Source organism: Brassica napus, chromosome C7, assembly GCF_020379485.1.
Source record: "Brassica napus cultivar Da-Ae chromosome C7, Da-Ae, whole genome shotgun sequence".
NCBI lineage: Eukaryota > Viridiplantae > Streptophyta > Magnoliopsida > Brassicales > Brassicaceae > Brassica > Brassica napus.
Window position 1 is genome coordinate 23,686,699 of NC_063450.1, and position 22,800 is coordinate 23,709,498.

General features: G+C 35.6%; 1 long non-coding RNA gene across 6 annotated transcripts; it reads right to left on the reverse strand.

The window, feature by feature from the left end:
* Positions 1–1,430: 1,430 nt before the first annotated feature.
* Positions 1,431–7,033, reverse strand: LOC106433135. 6 transcript variants are annotated; one of them, XR_007326084.1, is made up of 9 exons: positions 6,881–7,033; positions 6,623–6,795; positions 6,345–6,511; positions 6,068–6,140; positions 5,693–5,914; positions 5,454–5,613; positions 5,277–5,368; positions 1,572–5,069; positions 1,431–1,445 (listed from the first exon to the last, which is right to left on the reverse strand). It is a non-coding gene; the product is annotated as an uncharacterized LOC106433135 (long non-coding RNA). The 6 variants fall into 6 exon arrangements; XR_007326082.1 differs by having other exon boundaries at positions 1,572–5,101; XR_007326083.1 differs by having other exon boundaries at positions 1,572–5,105.
* Positions 7,034–22,800: the final 15,767 nt, after the last annotated feature.

Genomic DNA, 22,800 nt, shown 5'->3' on the forward strand with positions numbered 1-22,800 from the left:
GAACAAAACCTTACTTGCCAATAAGGTTAGGCTGGCGGCTAATGACAACCCACTCATATGTTGGACCATCAAAAATAGCATATTGTACACATTCCAGCCCAAATCCCTACCAACATCAAAACAATATAAAACGTTACTCTGCTCTATATAACAATTAGATCGAAGACATTTTTTCAGGTTTCTCTTTTCCTGCCTCAACATTGTGTGCAGTTGATGCTCCTATGACTGGAAGATAAAACCATCAAGGAAACAAAGAAAGATAATCATAAATTAATGAAATAAGTAACAATAGTTATAGCAATTCTCAAGCAAGATCGTGAACAGATATCTACATTTGCTTGCAATGAATAACCTTCTATTTGGTACAAACGGTTCCAAAAACATAAGCACATTCTCAGCTGTTAGTGCATTTTATGGTGGTGCGTTCTCACCTTACTGAACTGAAAAGTGTGAATAATATCAGAAACACATCCAACTTTAGTTTGAAATACAGACGTAAGTTGAAAGTAAATGCAATACCTAAAGATGATTTATAAGAGTATACAACTTGTTGGTTAATATATAAGTTCAGAAGATGATTTAGAAATAACAGGCAAGAAACCAAACCTCTTGTTCAGAACATTTAGCCTTAAGCAAAGCATTTTTGCAAGTAACCTCGTGGTGCAAAGCTTTCACCTGAAACATATCCATTCTTAAACAAAGAAGTGAAGAACTGACAAAACATATGAGCATAGAGCAGTAAGTTCTGGTTGCACCTTGTTTCTAGCAAAATTTATCTCATGTAGAAAAATGAATGGTTTTCTTTGGTGCATCGGATCCTGAATTAAACCAAGACATGTGTGCAAACTGTGTATTGCTCCATGTACAACTGGTATCTGCTTAGCTCAATTGTTTAACTTTTTTATTGATTAAAAACAATACTTTTACATCTCCTGATCTCAAATAAAACCAAAATCAAATCCAGTCAATTTATTTAAGACAATGAGATCGCAAGTTAGAGACTTACAAACCCAGAATGAGATGTCAACCTTCATCTGCCGGCCACTCGGTTCTAAACCGGTTTCTTGAAGATTAAGCTCATCTTTTGAGTTTGAGAGTTAGTGATATCATAGAAACTCTGTCTCATCTTGTGACCAAATGAAGATCTTTTCATCACTCTCTCCTATGTTTTATTCAAGAAGTAAAGACTCAAGTTTCAAAACTGAAACAAACCCAAGAAGTACTTAACTAAAAGAAATTAAAAAGAAAAATTTATTCAAAGAATTATTAGTTATATACAAAAAAGAATTAGAAACTCCTCTTTTACTGATCTAAGATTAAAGAGAAAAAACTTTAATCTGAATTTCCAAACCTCATGTCATCAGGGACATCTTAGTTGGCTTGAGCTGAAAGACTACATGTTGTTTGCCAGTCGCTCCGATCGTAGTGGCTAATAACACAGTCAGCTGTTTAGAATGTTTTGAATTATTAGCAACAGAAGAAGGAACAAAAAACTTAGATTGGATCAATAGTCTTGTAATTGTAAAGATCTCCAGAAACTACAGAATCTTGAAGAAAATAAAGAGTCTTACCATGAGATTCAAATCAAGAAGGAAAAATCTGAAGTCAATCTCTATGATGCAAACATGAAGAACACTGAAGAACATGTATCCTTGGATTTGAGCTAATACTTGGTACCTTTCGTTGCCGTACGTGCGTTAGGATATGTGGCAGGAATAAAGCGTGAATCAGATCTCGGCTTTGGCTGAAATTTTCCACTTATACATTAAAGATGAAGCGGTAGGAAGAACTGAATTGTAAGGTATATGAAGAGATCGAAACGCTTGGCTTTCTGGTTTCGTAGGCAGCTAATAGGAGATCGGTAAAAGAAGTAGCAAACAGTCGGCGAGTTTTTTTCTTTTTTAAAGCTATGGACACGTGTCAACATTTACTCCCTCTACTTAATGACGTGGCACTCTAAAAAGGAAGGAAACACTACTTTATATAAATAGATAGATATATTTTTTTCTTTTTTTATGTTTTCTTACATACCCACCTCAGTGACTACTATATAAGTACAAAAGTAATGTTTTAAGATACGCTCGTGTTTAAGTTAAAGTCTTTAGATACGCTCAGGCTTTGACCAAAAAAGGAAACAGATACGCTCTGCTTTGAAGTTCCCTCTTATCATTAACTTTATATATCAAAATTTTCTTTCTTGTTAAATAGATTATGTCGGAAAATTTACATATTTAGATTTTTCTTTTTCTTTATTAAGTGGATTTTGAAAAAATAATTCTTTAGGCATGGGAAGATGAACATGGCGATTGGAACTGTTTTTTATGTTATTAAGTATTTAACACTGTCAACATGTTTAGCCAAAAAAAAACATTGTCAACATGTTAAGTAAAAAACACATTGTCAACATAATGGGAAGATGAACATGGCGAGGACAGGAATTGTACATAGGTTTCTCTCTCCTACTTATCTCTTCCCTTCTTTCTCGAGCCGCGTCGTTGTTGAACAAGCTTGCCTCCGGCCCGGACAGCGGTGGCGGCGCGTACCGGCGTCCAGAGGGCCTCTCTTTAGATTTCCCTTTCGTCCAGTTTCTGCCGCTTCATCTCCTTTCTCCCCTCCGATACGCTCGACGTCGTGGGCTAGGGTTTTGGCTCCAGAGAGTACTCCACAGCAGGGTTGCATTTTCTCCGGTGGTCTCTTCTCTTTCTGTTGGGGCTTCGGCGAGGAGGACGAGAGGGTGGTGGTTAGCTGCAGTCGGCGTTTTGGGTTGGAAGTCGAGATCTTTTCTCCTTAGATCTCGTCTGGCTTCTATGTATTGTCGGTGGTTCGCTGCTTCTGGTCCAAGGAGTCATCGGCCTTGATTGGGGTTATCAGTTCTCGCTTCGTCGAGTTTGGGTCCTCTTCTTGCCATGCTGTGTGTCGGTGGATCTTATTATCACGGCGGCGAGTTGTGGGTTTGAGCACGCAGGTGGGTGGTGCTCGAGCTCAGTGGTCGGCTCGTGTAGGTTATGCTTGCGGTTTAAAAAGCGATTTTCTACGCCGCTTTAGTGGCCGCATGCTTGGCTTCCTCACCTTCGGTTCTCCTGTTTGCGGTTTCTAATCTTGTTCTCGATTTGTTCTCTCTTGGTCGACAGCTCTCTTGTGCTTGTCGGAGTAAGGGGGTTCTGGTCGGGATGTGCCCTTGTTCTTATTCCTGTCTTTGCCGAGGCATGTGATGGCTCTAGCAGCAACAACTTCAGTTCATCGGTTCTCGTTGGCTACGGGTGTGTGGTGGTTCTTGTGTCTTTGACCGCTACATCTAGTGTCTGTTTTTCGCTCACATCCCAGCGCTACATAGGTTTGCTTAAATCTTTATGTGGTGGTGTGTGAGGCAGTTGTGTGCGGGATGGGCTCAGGTTAGGAGTACGGTGGTTGCGACACGTTTTGCTTGGACCGGCACCTTGTATAGGCCGTATCCGGGCCAAATAATTGCTTGGTTTGGTTTTACGGGTGACGTGTGGCCGCTGCTGGTGCTGTTTGTTCATGTGGGCAGGTGCTTTGAAGCTCTCAGCAAACTGTTCTCAGGTGGGCCATTATCTTTAAGAGCGGATCATCAGAGAAGCCAAAATTACTGGGATTCCGACTCTCGGTTAAACTTGGTTCATCTTTTTGCGGCAAGCGGATGGTGCGGAATTGGTTGAGCCTTCCGACTGCGTTTGTGATTGTTGTGTTCGTCTTTCCTGTTGATACTTGATCGGGTATGTATTTATGTTTTCTTTTTCTTTTCTTCTTCTTGTCATCACTGTGCTTCTGTCAAAAACTAAAAGTTGGTAATAATATCTTTACATTTTTACCAAAAAAAAATGAACATGACGATTGGAAGCCATCCTGTAAAATGCAGCGAATCATAGTTGACACTATAAGGTGCTCCAGGTAAACACTAAAGTCTTACAATTGCGTCTTCTTTGTTGTTGTTGTTATTCTCACTTTCTGTCTGCGCAGGCTGTATCTGTGGCATTTTACTAGATGTTTCCAAATGAAATTTGGTAGCTCATCAAGAAACTTCTCTATTTACTTAACCAAGGTTATTTTTATGGTTACATGCATTTCAGTTTTATTCATCTGAAACCCTGATACATGTTTATATGTTTATGGAACAAAACAATTTAAACCGACATTCGTATATATTACTGGAGTAAAGGTTTTCCTTGTTTTCTCAGTTTCCTTCATGTTCAGTTTGAAACAAAATAACTTTTAATTTCGTTACAAAGTTTTCAGTTTAAAGACAAGAGTATAGGAAAATGTCCTACTCAGGTCCGGCTCCGAGACAGTCCAAAACAACCCAGTTGTAATCTTTATCCAAATTGTAAGGAGTAAATAAATGTACGACGTTCAAAATAATGATAGAAAACAAAAGAAGATCATGGATACTAAACCCCATTACATTGTTTATATCACTATCAAATCTATGTAATACACTATCAAGCATTATCAAAGGAACTCAAGAAAAAAGAACACAAATCAAAAACCAGGAAAAAATAAAACAAAATAAGATGAAAAAGAACTGGTTTGTTCCCTATAGTCCCATATATGACCTCTTCACAGTACCTTCACCGTTGAACAATATAATTTTTTAATCAGATCAATTACATGCTTGGAGTCTTTCAATCTTCCTTTGTCCCAACATAAACATACTTGCGAGAAAGACTTCAATTTATTGTGAAAAAGGAAATTTTACCTTCTCTTATTCTTTAGCTTCATTATGAGCGTTGTTAATAAGTGACTTCTCATTTTCTTACTTTTTAGTTTTCTTCTCTCTTCTTCTTCCTCTCCTTTGCCTCTTTCGCTTTTGCTATCTCCTCCTCCAACTGATGCTGCTACTTCATCTCTGCATAGTGTTTTGTTTTCTCTTCTCCTCTTCTTTCTTAATCAACTCTTCTTTTTCTTTGGTTAACTTAGGGAGCTTCTCTTATTCTTATTCTTCTTCTTCTTTTGTTGCTGGCTTCTCTCCTCTTTCTAGACACAAATTCCTTGACAAATGGTGGAGGCTAGTCTGGCTTTACGGCCTTGTTAGATTTTATGGTCTGGATCTTCTGCTCGACGGGTTTTGAACAGCATTTACGTACTGTCTTCACTTTCATATTCAGTTCTAACAGAAGCTATATAATATGAACAAAGTTGCTATGTGTTGTTCCAAAAAGAAAAAAAAAATTATATACTAATTAGAGGTGAGTATGTTATTATCATTGTTCTAAGCATACTTCTCAGGTTTAGTTAGTTGAAACATGAGATTAACTGACCTGTAAGAAGGCTCTCTATGGCGAGGACCGTAGCCTCCAAGAAGACAATTTGACTTCAATGGCGCTTGGAATTTTTTTCAATGATTAGAAACCTAGTAAAAAGCCCATTAATCACAATAAAAAAAGGGCGAGAAGAACATTAAAGAGAGGTGATGTGGCACCGTGAGATAATCTTACCTCAGCGTGGCAAACCAGTTTGAACAAGCTAATCACCGCTTGCTGAACATCCAAATCCAAGATTATTCAGGTTTTCACAGTTGCTGGCAAATGACCAGGTCTATGACAACAAATCACACGAATTTTCACTGTTCTTCCTTCTCTTAGTCTAACCTCAAACCTGTGGATAACAGAAACGTAGAGTAAATGTCTTAACCTATGAAACGAAAATTACTCTGGAAGCTTTGTTTACGCCGTACTCTTGCTTGTTGGCCTTTAGGCCTTGGCTAAGATGAGGGACATAACTCTTTCTTCGCACGGCAATAACGAGTATCAGGTGTAGGTGTTAATGGATGGAAGCTTGTTGAAGTTTTGAGGCAAAGATCCAAGTGGAGTTGACTCAAGTTCGTTGTGAAGATCATTGATCCTTTGTAAAAGTTCGTTGAGATAATATATTGCATCTCCAAGTATTGATGATCGATCTATTTGCAAATGACATCAAAATCCACAAAAAAATGCTAGAGTTTTTAGCTAAGGCAAAATAAAAGCAACAAACATGACACAAAATCTCTCCAACTCTAATGGTGAGAAGTAAATGATGGAGACAAATCACTTAAGCAGAGAGAAGTAATTACCTCTGTATTTTTTGTACTCTAGATCAACATAAGAGTCCATAAGCATAAAGAGAACACCAGGAACTCTTGAACACTTACAAAAACCAAGAGACATCAATTACCCAATTATATACTCTGGCTCAGATCTGTATTTTATTTTCTAATGACTAAATTAGAGAAATAGTCACAATGTTTAAGTATTTACACTTGATCTACCAATGAAACTAACCACATGCTTATGGTAGCAACAGATTGGTAGCTAAACAATCGTAATGCAAGAAAAGATAAAATGACTTACATTAATATTTCTTCTGTTCCCAGATCTTTGTGTTCACATAATCAAATTTGGGTCCGAGTTTTATGCGTGACAAATACAGAAAAGGTAAAACCAAAGAATCAGAAAACGCATTGATAAATTAAAACCTTTTCAGATCCATTGTTTTGGAGCTTACACTTTGAAGAAACCTACAATTTAAATTATGGAGCCGCCGCAAAAACAAAGCAAATTCAATCAAAGAATACAGATAAAGTAATACCAACAAATAGATGAAAGAGAAAAGATCCTAGGAAACGTACAATTAGCTGGATCATAATCCACTGAACTTTGGTACTTGCCATGGCTGCCCACGTTTGGAGATCTCTTTTAATCTTATGGAAATATGATAAATATATCTGAGAGGACCAAATCCTAGATCAGTCAGACGACGATTGGCGAACCTATCCCCTGATGCGCCACAGCAGGAAGTTACCTTTGATGATAATGACGATGATTAATTTTGAGGGAGTGGGATGACTAGTTAGTGAGAAGTAAATGATGAAATTAAAGGAGCTAACCGATGATGTTACAGAGGTGGTGATTTGAGTTGCTAGAAGACGGAGAGCCAGAGAGGAGGCGCATAGTTCGTGTTTCACCCGATACAAACCCTAAAATAAGAATGGGTCATCTCTGAAATTTCAGTGCAAGAGCCCACCAGACAAACAACGTAAGTAGCCCAAAAATAGAAAGAGTAATAAGAGGGGACACGTGTCATAATTTGGAGATAGGAGTGACGAGGTGGCATTCATGAGAAAGGAAAGAGATATATATATATAAAGATATACTAAGACCGGTCCGCCATACGGCGGAATGATAATTTGAAAATAATGTAAATACTCACAGTAAATATTTATTATAAATCGTTATATTTAAAAATATACATATTAGTTAAATTATGTACATGTTATTATATTTGAAGACTAAATATATCCTGCTGTCTTGATAAGTAGTTTTGATTTATTTATTTTTTTCATGGTGCCATCACATCATTTTTGGTAATTTTCTAGAGTTTGATGAATCTGAAGAATCTCGTGAGGAAACAAACAAACTTGTAATTATAGATTAAGTAAATATATATGAGTAAGATTTATTATTAGGTCGGTTAATTATTAGTCATATTAAGTAAATACTTGTAATTATAGATTAAGTAAATATATATGAGTAAATTTTATTATTAGGTCGGTTATAAATAAATTGTAAAACAACAAAAAAAATAAAACAGAGGGACCCTGCTTTGAAGTTTTCTAATATTATTTATTTTAGTTATTTTAATAACAAAATTTTAATGTGACTATCTAATATATATTCTAATAAAATTATAACATTTAAGATATATTTTCATAGCATTTTTGAAAATAAAATGTCTAGCAAAGATATGTAAATATATTAATTCTGTTTAATTTGTGGGTCTTTGTTTTGAAAATAAAAGTAAATATATTTGTGTAATTTTTTTTTTTGAGCAAAAATATATTTGTGTAAATATAGTAGCATTTTCTTGTTTAACGGTCTTAGCATTTTTGAAAAATAAAATTTTATCAAAGATATGTAAATATAATAATTCTATCCAACTTGTGGATCTTTGTTTTAAAAAATGAAATGAAATATATCTATGTAAATATTGTAAAACAAAATATGCATTTATCTGACATAGAGAATAATTATGATCTAATTGTTTTTATCATCCTTATTTGTTTTTGATGAAAATAATTGTTAAATTACAACTGATTTAAACTTTATTAAATATTCTTCTTTTTTCTTTCGCTCGTTTTTACATAAGTTAAGAAAAATGGTGGATGAGTAACTGAAAGCATACATTGATAGACTATCTCTACAACTTTGTGCTCTTGATTCATCCAGTGAGTGATTGTTAGAAGTAGTCACATAGGCATGGCTTGAGCAATCGTCTCAATTCTCTACTCAAGATACCTATTTTTAGCTCCGCTTAAGACTTGCTGGTCACCTTGTAGCTTCATCACAGATGTCATGGGAGGGATTAGCATGCTGCTGATGAGCTTCTAAACTAAATCAGGACTCGAGTGTTGGACTGTAACCTCCTATCGAGCTTTGCAGCCTCTAGAGCCTTGAAGATTGTTCCTGCAGTCACAGTCCTCATAGTCCCTCGGATAGAAAATTGAAAAGCATAAGTGACGATCGAACTACTTCACCATGAGGCCAACGTAACTAATGTCCCTGCTGTTACTTTTATGTTCATTGGAAATATCTGCACGCACACAAAATCATGCAACTGTTACTTAGCTATGTAACTACTTGCGCTTCTTCTTATTCTCTGATAACTATTGAACACCTTGCTCTGTAGTTACCTGAAAGAGGGTAATAACATACATTTTAATTTAAGAACATTTGAAATGAGTCTATAACGCTTCTTACAACTAATCAGGAAAAAATATGGTTGCTTAACCTCTTTTTTTTTTTATCAACTATGGTTGCTTAACTATACTCAACATGAAGCACAAAGAGAAACAAAGGTTTTGTAGAGGACAATCTAAGATAATAGAATTAAGAAGACCCAATACACCAACACACATACAACAAAATAAAAAAGTGATCAGACTTGTTAGAATGAGAGAATTATTGAGAGTTTATTTATGGAGAATGAAGAACATGAAGAACATAGAGAGAGAGAAAGTAGATCTCAAGATGTAAGAGAAAGAAGGAGAGAATAGTTTCCTTAATTTAATTGTGGATCTGGGTACAAGTATTTAAAGACAAGTGATATCAGTACACAATATAATAAAATATCTTTTTCTCTCTTCTTCTTCTCTTCAATAAAATCGAGCTTATAAAACCCTTATAAAGCCTTATAAAACCTTATAAAACTTTATAAAACCTTATAAAGCCTTATAAAACCTTATAAAGTCTGGCAGCTTAATTCTCAAGTCTGGCAGCTTAATTCTCAAGTCTGGCTGATTAATTCTCAAGTCTAGCTGCTTAATTCTGCTTCATGTCAACACTCCCCCTTAAGCTTGACCATGTGGAACAAGCTTGACCATGTGGAACAAGCTTGACCATGTGGAACAAGCTTGACCATGTGGAACAAGTCAAGCTTGGAAGCCATGAAGTATTCCCTCATTAAAACCTCAACTAGGTAAAACCCTTTGGGAGAAAACCCAAGTCAAGAAAAAAGAGTAGAACACTTCATGAAGGAGAGATCATTGACATGATAGGTCTATGAGTCCCAATTTTGGATGAATGAACTCACATACCTTAGTGCTTGCTGCCTTGGTGAAGATATCAGCTAGCTGATCTTCACTCCTTGTGTAGCACGGCAATATGATCTTCTGCTCCACGGCTTGTCTCACTTTGTGGCAATCTACCTCTATATGTTTGGTCCTTTCATGGAAGACTGAGTTGCTAGCAATGTGTATAGCAGCCTGGTTATCACAATGCATCGTGATTGGCGTTGTAACTTCAATTCCCAAGTCCTTAAGAAGTCCCTTGATCCAAATCAACTCGCTTGTGAGCTTCCTCATAGCTCTATATTCTGCCTCAGCACTTGAACAAGACACCACCTTCTGCTTCTTGCTCTTCCATGTTACCAAATTGCCTCCAATGAAGGTACAATATCCAGTAGTTGATCTCCTATCAACTCGATCTCCTGCCCAATCCGCATCACAGTACCCAACAATCTCAGTGCTTCTATTGCATCCCATCCATACTCCTTGGCCTGGTGCCTCTCTTAGGTACCTGAGAATCCTCTCAACCATGTTCCAGTGGTGTACCTTGGGAGCTTGCATGTGTTGGCTTACTTGGTTTACTGCAAAGCATACATCTGGTCGGGTAATGGTAAGATAAATGAGTTTTCCCACCATTCTCCTATAATGCTTTACATCTTCATATGACTTGTCTTCAATCTCCCCCTCACGCATCACTTTGTATCCTTCCTCTAGAGGTGTTTTGGCAGCTCTTCCACCAAGATCTCCAGCCTCATTTAGTAAGTCAAGGGTGTATTTCCTTTGAGATAGAAACAACCCTTCCTTAGACCTACACATCTCGATCCCTAGGAAGTATTTGAGCTCTCCCAAGTCCTTGATATCAAATGAAGCCTTAAGGAACGCTTTGGTCGAGATGATCCCTTCTTTGTCACTGCCTGTGATGATAATGTCATCAACATAGATGAGAATGACAATGATTCCTTGCTGGCTAGTGAGGGTGAATAGGGTATGATCAGCTTCAGACTTGACAAAGCCTCTTCCATTGAGGGTGGTGCTCAACTTATGGTACCAAGCCCTTGGAGATTGCTTCAAGCCATAAATTGCCTTCTTTAATCTGAGAACATTTCCTGACTTCACCATGTTCTCAAGACCAGGAGGTGGTCTCATGTAGACTTCATCCTCCAATTCTCCTTGAAGAAAGGCATTTTTCACATCCATCTGCCATAAATCCCACTCAAGATTGACAGCAAGAGATAAGAGAATCCTTATAGTGTGAAGCTTGGCCACTGGTGCAAAAGTGTCTAGATAATCTTCACCATACACTTGAGTATATCCCCTTGCAACCAGTCTTGTCTTCTTTCTTTCTGGTTTTCCATTGGCTCCATACTTGATAGTGTAGAGAAGCCGGCTTGTCACTGCCTTCTTTCCTTTTGGAAGTTCAGTCTCAAACCATGTATCATTCTTGATCATGGCTCTCATCTCATCTCCAACAGATTCTCTCCACTCCTTGTGTTGCATAGCTTCTTCATATGTTCTTGGAATGTATTCCTGATCCAATTCACTGATGAACACTTGATGATCTTCTGGACATTGAGCAAGGGAGCATACTGCACTTATTGGGTGAGCTACAGCTTCAACATTGAAGTAAACTTCTGTGTTGATCCACTGTGAGGATTTCCTGATCCTTGTACTCCTTCTCAAAAGTTGTATCTGCTCAGGTTCTGCTTCATTTCCTTCACTTGGCGCCTCTACTTGAGTCTCAACATCTGATTCTGATGGCATCTCATCTTGATCATGAGCTACAGAGCTCTCTTCAGGTTGAGCTTGTGTAGACTGCTCAACATTTCTACTGCCCCCCTCATGATTAGGATGAGTGCTCTCAACACTATCAGCTGCAGTAGATGATAAATTTTCAGGGACAGGTTCCACACTTGGTAAAGAGGGCATACTGATTCCCAGGCTCTCCATTACTCCCCTAAGGTTATTTGCTCTATCTGAGGCTGATTGAGAAAGATCTTTGAGCTCATCCCAACTCTTTCCATCATAATAGCCTCTAGATTCTGCAAACTTCACATCCCTCGAGACAAGAACCCTTCTTGACTCTGGATCATAGCACTTATACCCCTTCTGAGTTGGAGAGTAACCAATGAACATAGCTTTTGAGCTTTTAGCATCAAGCTTGTTCCTCAGCTCCCCAGGTATCATCACAAAACAGAGGCATCCAAACACACGCAAATGGTCCAAAGATGGTTTGGTCTTATTTAGAACCTCAAAAGGAGACATGTCGTTGAGGACTTTAGTTGGAGTTCTATTGATCAGATAAGTAGCAGACATCACAGCATCACTCCAGAATCTTTTTGGAACATTGGTGTGGAACATCATTGATCTTGCTACTTCCATCAAATGTCTGTTCTTTCTCTCAGCAACTCCATTCTGTTGAGGAGTGTAAGGACAGCTTGTCTGGTGAGTAATCCCATGTTGAGCAAGATATTGCTTAAATGCATGACTTGTATACTCTCCACCATTATCTGACCTTAGAATTTTCATCTTGGCATTGAAATGGTTGCAGATATAGGTCTGGAAATTCTTGAAAGCATCCAACACCCTGTCTTTAGACGGAATCAGTGTCACCCAAGTGTATTTGGATTTCTCATCAATGAAGGTGACAAAGTATTTGTGGTTCTCTCTGGACACACATGGAGCAGTCCATACATCAGAGTGAACTAGGTCAAAACATCTTTCATAGATGGTGCTAGACTGTGAGAAGACTGTTCTACAATGCTTCCCCAATATGCAAGCTTCACAATCATCATTTTTGAAGACCACACCTGGAAGCATCAAGTTTAGGGCTCTTGTATGAGGATGTTCCAATCTAGCATGCCATAGTGTGCTATCAACCCCGCTGGATGTACTAGCCAAACACTGAGAAGTGGATGGTCTAGACATCTCTGTCTTCTGAAGATGATATAGTTCATTGTGAACGTGTCTTTAAGTCTTGAAATTCAACCTCATCTGGTCTGAAGACAACCTGACAACTCAGATCAACAGTAGCCTTTCTCACAGATAGCAAGTTTGATGTAAACTGAGGCATATACAAGGCAGTAGATTCCCTATCAAACAACCTCAGGTTCCCTATCCCTTCTATCTTAATCTTATCACCATTTGCTATTTGAACATACCCTGAGGCAGGCTGGACATCACTCATCAAGTTTCTATCACTAATCATGTGATGGCTTGCTCCTGAATCTATAATGATAGGTTTAGGGTCAAGAGAGTGTGTACCAGCCTTCTTGAATGAGATAAAGGCTTGGATAAGGGAATGTAGGTCACTCATGGTTGCTGGACCATCAGTGTTGGCTGCACTATCAGTACTTCTCCATGTTCCTTCTTCATTTGAACCACCAATGACAGATGAATACATGGTTCGACCTTGAATCGATGGATGCTCAAACTCTTTGATTACATTCCTGGCTTGATTCAAGTCACTTCTTCTTGGCATATTGTGGTTCTTATGTTGTTCCTGAGCCTTCTTGTACTCTGGAAACAACACCATGTTGGAGTTCTCCCTCATGGAGAGATATGGACCAGTGGACAATAGATTGTTCCTACTGATTTTGAGATAAACTGGACTTTGAAGAAGGTTTTCCTGATATGGTTGAAGCTTTCTTGAGTTCCAGAGAATAGGGTACTCCTCTATCTTGAGTTCTGGTGAGGTTCTTCCCTTTTGAAAGACCTTTGGACCAGTGGATAAAAGGATGTATCCAACAGATTTTGAAGATAATCTGAGAAGGAAAGAAAGAAATTTGCGGAAGCTTTTGTGAGTTTCAGGAGCTTAAAGCTCTGATACCATCTTAGAATGAGAGAATTATTGAGAGTTTATTTATGGAGAATGAAGAACATGAAGAACATAGAGAGAGAGAAAGTATATCTCAAGATGTAAGAGAAAGAAGGAGAGAATAGTTTCCTTAATTTAATTGTGGATCTGGGTACAAGTATTTAAAGACAAGTGACCTCAGTACACAATATAATAAAATATCTTTTTCTCTCTTCTTCTTCTCTTCAATAAAATCGAGCTTATAAAACCCTTATAAAGCCTTATAAAACCTTATAAAGCCTTATAAAACCTTATAAAGTCTGGCAGCTTAATTCTCAAGTCTTGGCAGCTTAATTCTCAAGTCTGGCTGCTTAATTCTCAAGTCTAGCTGCTTAATTCTGCTTCATGTCAACAAGACTTTCAAATCTAACACTAACCAACAGGGTTTGTTATTCCAAAATCAGAGAATACATAGAATCAAAGTCGCATTGACAACATAATCATATAATTTGAAGAATACCTTTTGCGTTTGTTCTCGAAGACAGTGGAAGAAGATGGATTTCTGTGCCAATTCCTCTTCCTCTAATTGATGTTACCAATTGTTTTTCATCTCGCCTTACTGGTTACTGAAAGTGAAATGAAGAATTAGAAATAACACTAAATAACAGTGGATCAGACAAATATCAAAACAGATTAATATAGTCGAGAAGAAAAGAGAGAGGGAGAGAGAGAATAACTGATTAGTTAACCGTGGTTCCGCAAAACTTGATGAAATCATCGTCAATATATATTTTTTTAGAAAAGTCAGACCTTTCAAATCCAATATGGTTTAGTCAGAACATAATCGAAGAGTTAAAGAAACATACAATAACCTCATTGTTTCTATGCTTCAGCCCCTGTTTTTTTTTCCCAGATGCTTCTGCAATTGTTCCATAACGATGCTATTAGCGAGAATCTATTGAACAACTCAAATACGTATAATTGCTCAAGCCAAACAACTAAATGGCCAAACAACTAAATCAGATCATCTGCGATTTATAAAATATCTGGATTATAATGAACTGATAGATATAAATCTTACGCAAGAGAGGTTGCGACGGGATTCAGTGATCATTGCAAGAGGGAGGCGAGCCTTGACGGAGTAGGTTCAACAGGGCAGCCTTTAAATCGAAGGAGGATTGGGGAGAAACATTTTCTCTGGATTTTTTTGAAAAGCTTATGATTGAGAGGATTGAATAGATGATTTTGAGATGGAATTAATTGGAATAAAGACAAAGCTATAACTCCGGCCGTTTCAGTCAGGGGAAAGGAAGCGCATGCGCCATGCATCGCCGTCACAGAAATGGAGAGACGATCCGCAAAGCTTCGATCGAGCTATTAGGGTTAGAGAGCGAATTCTATCGTTTTTTCGCAGATAATGACATACCCAGAGCCGTGGGTTAATGAGGAGTTTATAATAATAGATAGATAGATAGATATTGTGAAATGAGTAGTTACCCAAATCTTGATTTGGAGCCGGAGTGTTTAGTAATGGGGAAGCCTAAATTCTTTTTCGTCTATCATGTTATTTCTGGGCAGTTTTAATGAGTTTTCATGATTTCGGATTATTTGTTTTTTTGGGTTTGAATGTTACCTTCTCAATTGTTTTTATTTTTGTCTGGTTAACTATGCTATTACAAATTATGAGAAACATTACATAGACGATATTATAGCCGGCAATTCTATCTGCTTTATGAGGATTCACACCTGACTGCATCACCCTGAATAATTCGCTTTCTCCGGAAATTGAACCCCATACCTGGGTGTAGAAACCTCTAAACCTTGACCACTAGGCCACGGTGATTCCACGCCTTCTCAATTGTTATGATGGAGATCTATTACAATATAATAAAGCAGAAGTTAATACATATGATCCTTTTATATATAATAAGATTTGAAGTCTTTACTTTGTTACAAAGTATTTCTTTTTACTTCATGACGTGTTGAAGCTTTCGTTCTCCGCAAGAAACCCATTGATTCAATATTTGGCTCTTAGCTTTTTGCAGTAACAGGCGTTGAAATGCTCTCGTGATTCACAACCTCCTTCCCAGCGTTATGGTACCGGTCCGATCCCATTGTCTTAAATACTTCAGATTCTAGCCACATTCCTGGAATATCAGAATATTTGTTATTGATCGAGACCGAAGATAGAGGAACCAGAATTAACATGACACGTATGTACAAATAAACAGACGTACATGTGTCGACAATGCCAATGATAACTCCTTCTGTTCTTCACTCACATTAGTGTCATTTAGAACATTTTTCTGATTGGCGGCAGGAAAGCCAAAGCAGTACCATGTCCAAGTGTTTGTCAGTTCGTATAAACAATCAGGTGTGACATGAACAATTTCAGATAATCTGCTGGCACAGAGCATTAGCAACAAGAAACACATCAGATGTGTTTGAGACGAATGAAGATGTCATGTAAATGTATGACTTATGTGTTTGTTTCCAAGAAAGTCAAGAATATATGAGACATGAGACAAAGTACCAGCTATTGCTTGGCTTGGGACTTGCTAAGCTTCACCGCAAAACCTGAGAAGCCATTTTCGTAACTGCACATAACTGAATCATGAGCACTCCCTTTACTATAATCATGGGAACAAACATGAATATGAGTAACAGTTAGACATTAATATAAACTTGGGAAAGAGAAACTACTCTTACATACCTTCCAAGAAGTGACCACAACATCTGATGATGAGATTCTGTGACAAACTTAGGATCATCATGTTCTTCTCACCGAAATACACTATATGAACCTATTATTGTTTATAACAACAGAACCAAAGTTGTTAGTCTATTGGTGTCTGGTTGTGTTAATGGTCAAAATATAATAATAATTACTGTCGAGTACCTTTCTGTCAGTATCATCTCTTGCCACGAAAATGCTTTTCCCATTGAGAATTATTAACAGAGTTTGCACGAAAAGAATTTGCAGAAGATCATAGATGTGGCGCCGTAACAATGTAACTCAATCGTCTCTCGTTCGTTTTCTATTGGTTAGCTTTTTTGATGTAAAAAATGATCAGAGTAGTAAAATGGTCTTTCCACACAAAGAGTTAAAAATAGAGAAAAAATTAACCACTGTTCAGAAGATGGATAGTATGTAGAAGATAAAGAACTTACTGTTGGTGCAGAACCAAGAATCATTCATAGTATCTCAACAACTCTGATATCCTATGGAAGTTGTTTCCTTGCATTTTTCCACTAACATTCATGGAAGCCAAACTAATTAGTACGACATTTCATATAAACCTGAAGAGAAATTTTTTAATACCAGGTATGATTGTAAAAGGGAAAATTTTTCCTTTTACACTTTGTTGAGTACCACTATTTAACTTTACCACCAATAGAAAGACATTTTCATAAATACCTCAATCATTAATGTGTAAGAGACTAAACTAACCTTACCTATCTTCAACTCATCGCGTCTTTTCTGTAGAAACATCCGACCAGATCCATCTTCTCTCTCATACAGCCGGCGACGAAAGCGATTACAGAGAATCGAGACTCAAAACCTCAAAGATATCAGCTCCTCTCCACGATTCACAACTTGTGAATTTCTAATTTGCTTATTTTTTTGTTCGTTTCAAGTATTTTTTTTATTTTGTTCTTTCTGTTATCAAAAAATCAAACAAGCTAGGTTGGTTTATACTTCTCATTTGAACATGTCGATCTAAGAGAAACAGTTTCGATAGTGAAAATTGAGTTTTTTGAAAACTTATAACCCTTTATAAATCTGGGTTTAAAGTAATTTTAGGATTTTCTTCCTTCTGTTATCCAAAAATAAAATATGATTGATTTAGACTTGTCATCCGAATTGTTCTGGCTAAGAGAGAGATTTTTCGATAGTGAACACAACACTGCATATTAAAGAATTAAAGCCCCTTATAAATCTTCATTTCAGGATATTGTTAATAATACAACTAAACGATTTACAAGGTTTTGTGAATAAATTTTTAAACAAGAGTTCATCGTATTTGTCTATAGAACAACATCTAAACATGTGAACTCGAGAAGTGTTTTCTTGTATTATTCTTTATGTAAGATTCTTGTTGAAATACATGAACACTATGCTTGGATAAGGTATCTTTAGACCATGATTAAAATTTCACGTCATCGTTTTATAAAGTAATTTTGGTGATTTATTTTGTTTTGCAGTTAGATAGCAATGAATTTCGCACAGCTTTGAGTTTGCCTGCGAGGATTGTTGGAGATTCGTTTACGCCATCAGAACCATTATCTTCTTTCCATTATGGAACCAAAAAAATCAACTGGAAATATTCATGTTTGCAACAGCTCAATATGAACAATTATAGGGATGATATCTGTATAAGCAAATCAGAAGAAATTACTTTAATTATAAAAATATTAGACATTAGATTATAGAGATACCTTAGACTCTAGCAACTTCAAATTTCTGGTGTGGACTGATCTTCCTACTTACACAAAGTTAGTCTTTATTGGTCGAGGCATATGTAATAGACTTCTCAGATCAGTGTGTCCAAGCTAAGACATCTATCAAGATGATGTGCATATAACAACAAACATGATGCATCCAGGAAAAAGATAATCAAACCTCAATGAAAGCCGAACTTAAGAAACTGGTGTAGCATGCACTTCTTCGGGTGCCAACTCTATAAACTTATGTGATTAAAAATGTCTAACCTCACACAGAAGTGCATCTTCTTCAGGGGATCATAGTCGTAACACACCATCTGCAAAATCAAAAACTCATGTTAGGCGTTAAAATAAAACCCAGAAATACATCATTTTAACCAAAACCTTCTTCTACACTGCCTTGTGCTTTTCGCAGTGAACTTAGAAGCAATGTTCGCATTAACTGAAATCAATTAAAGATCAAAGCATCCTCTTTTTTTTCCAACCAATCTCGTTTTCATCTAAATTTTTAAATGCGGCCACAGAGCATTTCTTTGACCAACATTAGCTCACCAGACTCTGCATTCATAACAAAGAAATGATACTTATGGAAGTCAAAAAGAAAGTCTTTTGTACGTATCTTATGATCTTCCATCCTCAAGATCGATTCATTATTACATACATTTTTTTAAAATCCAAAACTGTCTTACCAGGTCACAGTCTTGGTCACAACTCCGAGTTGCAAATTGACCATTCAGGGTCTAAGAAGAGATCACAACAACGTTAGGAGATGAGTTGAGAAAACACATAAAAATTCAATACTTTAAAATCAAAATATATGGAATAGCAATCCATCTTTCGTCCTAAGACACGTATGGGAACATATCCATCCCAGGACCAACAGTCTTGAGTTTTACTTTCCTTTACCATCGGTATCTCGAGATCCATCAGATACACAATCTAAATAATTGTTAGGGCATCTCCAATTCCACTCTATTTTCTACACTAGACTCTATTATAGAGTAAAACTTTCTCCAATCCTACTTTATATCCCACTAAAATAGTGTAACTCTATTTTTCACTCTATATCTGAAGTAATTCTATTTCTTACTCTATTATAGAGTGAAAATTTTTAATTTATACTTTAGTCTTTTTATTCTTTAATCTTTTTTATTTTGTAGCTATTTATGTAATTTTATTATAGAAACAACACATAATTATGTTCAACACAATATATATAAATGTTTGATACTTATTATTATTAGCCAAAGTACACAAGCAATTAAATTAAAAATAATTTTATAAGATTAGCCAAAGAAAAAAAAATATTAAACTTAAAAATACGCAACATAACATAAAATTAAAACATAGATAATACTCACTTAGTATTCTGGTAAATTGTTGTTTAAGTTAAAATGTATTATATTTTTAATATAATGTAATGTAATTTTTAATATAATAAATGTTTGATATAAATATATAATTTATGAAAACTTTGTGAAAAATAAATTATAACGGATTAATTTGTAAAAATTTTAAGTAAAAGGTATTAGGCATACAATAGAAAAAGAATATATTTAAGAATATTCTTTTTTAAAGTAAAATATAGAGTACACCATTGGATAGAAATTTTACTCTATTTTAGAGTGAAAACTATTATAAAATAGAATAAACCGTTGGAGATGGTCTCTTGTTAACAAACCATCAATTACTTTTTTCTTTAAGAAAGCCAAGAGATGTTAATTTTTCAGGAACAAAGAGAAGAAGAAAGCTTAAGTATACAAAGCATGCGATGTTAAATGTTACTCACACTGAGCTCCTCGTTTGATGAGTTTCTTACTCTGAGCTCTTCAGATGAAACCACCTGATGATTTTGGATATCTGTTATCTCTTTCCTCGGAACATCAAATCATATGCACTAAAGATTAATTAACATACTGAACCTGTTAAAAAAATACAGAAACTGAATGCGTTAAAGAAACTGAACCTGCGAGTTTGGACTTGACATTGGGTTATATAGAATAAGAGAGGGGATTCATTCATATCGTCGGGTTTAGGTTTTGAACGAGTTAATGGCTGAATTGATGAAACAGGGTGTAGAAACGATTTATAATCGCCGATTGAATTGTCAGGTTTTTTCTTTTCGTTGGATAGCATGGATTTTTGAGTTGAGATGTCAATTTAATTGGCTATGAATTTTTTGCCTATGTGGCATAGCTAGCTAATGACCTTCAATTCCTTTTATATATTGAGACTAAGGTTAAATCCATCATATGGGCAGATAAACAAATATGCAAATAATTTAAATATATTTAAAATATTTTCATTTCTAGCTAAAAATTAAATTAATTTTTTATATTTTTATCACATCAAATTTGTCTATTTATTTTAAAAATCATAAACTTAGCTAAACATAATCTAATTATTTTCAAGATCAAATTACAAATCATAAAATGGAATTTTTTAAAAGTTTGTTTAATTTTGCTTCTAACGATATGTCACTTCGACTATTTTTATAACAAAGAAACATCTAACTAATAGTTGTAGTCTTAATTTAAATTTAATGTTAAATTTTCAAAATTGCCATTCACTTTTATACACAGTCACACAAAAAAAAAAGTATTATTGTAAACTAAGCTTGTCATTATCTGCTTATGTCGTGGAAACTCATCCTCTGTCGACTCGAAAAACTGGTTTTTCTCCAAAAACGAACGTTTTTTCTTTTCTTTTATGTGTTTGCCTCTTGAAAATTTCCGTGAAAAATCTCTGATTTTGCACAATCAGATTTTTAATTGTGAGATGTGTCAATAAGGGTCTCTCTGATTGATTTAGAGACTTAAAGGTAAAGAAATATTGGTGCAGAGAAGAGTAGTGAGTTGGAGAAGAGTTTGGAAGTCATTTCAAGGTTTCAGCGCATAATTTGCTCTTCTCCTTCACCCTTCTTCTCGCTCTCAAGCTTGATCTTGTTCTATCTCAATCATGGTGGTCAGTTTCTTTCTTTCTTTTTCATAACTGCTGCCTTGACTTCTTTGTGTATATAGCCAAAGTTGGGATAATTATCTGAATTAGTTTAAGGGTACAAACTATAAAACTGGATCTATGTGTGTTTAACGATGTCTAAAGTTGAAGCCTTTATCATCCTTTGGCTCTGGTTTTGCATATTTATATTTACACCCTTCCTGTTTCGTGCTATGATTTCCCGGGGTAGTTTTCGCTACCTGCTTCATCTATGGCATTTTTTGTGGTTGTCACCTTTGCTATTTGTTAGCATCATGTTGTTTGCAACTTTTAAAGTTCTGGTTTGTGGCAGTGTGCTCCTTTTCATTCTGTTATGGCAACGCCACTTCTTGTTGCTTCTGAGATCCTGCTTTGTGTACATCTTGAAGATCAATATGGTATACTCTTTAACTTGTAATATTAATCAAGGATGTGTTTATGGCTGGTGTGTTTGTTTATGATAGATTTGGTTGTGTCCCTGACTCCTTGTGTTGCAGTTGTTTATGATAGATTTGGTTGTGTCTTACTGTTGCTTGCGTTCGGGTACGATTTTGGGACTGTACTTGGTTTCTTAGCTATTGTTCAATACTACTTACCATAATTTCAAAAAGTTGTAGCTCGTTATGTTTTCTTTTCTTTTTGCTCTTAGGGAATAAATATTCTTCCTCATTTGTGTGATGAGCTGAAAGGGTTGGAAACAATCATGTGCATGGTAATATTCCCATAATTTTTCTCTCGCCAATCTCTCCATCTTAACTGTTTGGAAACCACAATTCTTATTCAAAATGCAGTCTCTGGTCTATATTTCCTTTGCACTTGCAAACGCTATAACCGCAAGATTAAATGATGGGTATTTTTTTTTTTTTTTTTTTGCATTTTTATGTGTCGTTTCTTTATGGTCATTTGGTCATTTGATAGCATACTTTTATTCAAAATTGTCTTCTTTTAAATATGAACTAGGTGACCGGCCCGCACCCGCACCCTGTGCGGGTATAAGAAAATCCAAAATATGGACTAAATCTTATATAGTTTTAGAGGTAACGGATTTTATAATATAATACCACCGTATTTGGGAGAATTCATCAGCCATGGGAAAAAGCTGGTACTCAATATTTGAGATGGACGAGAGGGAACAAAGTAACTTCAGTATGAAGAGACAGATATTGTGTGTATGTATAATTGCAACGTCCCAAAATAATTTGTGTGTTTACGAAGAAACTTTCATTCAAAATATGGAATAAATAGTGTGTAGTTTTAGAAGTATCAGATTTTATATTATCATTAATTAGAAATGTATTGTATATGTGTCGTAATTCTTTAATGTTGGTGAATAGTATTATTTTTCCATTAATAATAAAAAAAATTTATGTAGACATATTAAAAGAAAATATAATAAAAATCAAAATCAAAATATTATCCATAAACAATATAAATTATGAAATACAATTGTCAAAAAATAAAGCAAAATCAATTAGAAACCTGAAAAAAATTAATTTCAGTAAATCTGATACTTCTAAAACTATGCAATGTATAAAAGAAAATATAATAAAAATCAAAATCAAAATATTATCCATAAACAATATAAATTATGAAGTACAATTGTCGAAAAATAAAGCAAAATCAATTAGAAACCTGAAAAAATTAAATAAATTTTGTAAGCAATTTGACGGGTTAACATTATTTGATAGATTTATAAGTTTCTAAATAAAAATTAATATGAAATAATATTAAATTGACATACCGTCATGACACTAAGTAGTCAGAAAACGGGATGCTCCTGAATACAATCGGTCTCCTAACTCATCACTACCCATCTGGCAAATACAAAAAATAAATAATTGTAACAGTTTATATACTTAAAAATTTGTATTTGAAAAGAAAGTAGATTAAAATTACGTACCGTGACTATGGAATATTCTGAAAAACTTGTTTGTAGACAACATTCAATGTTTTTGTCTGCGTTTTCCCTTCTTTACCAGTTATTAGAATTTTTAATCCAGATCTTGACTTAACTCTTGAAAGTGCAACG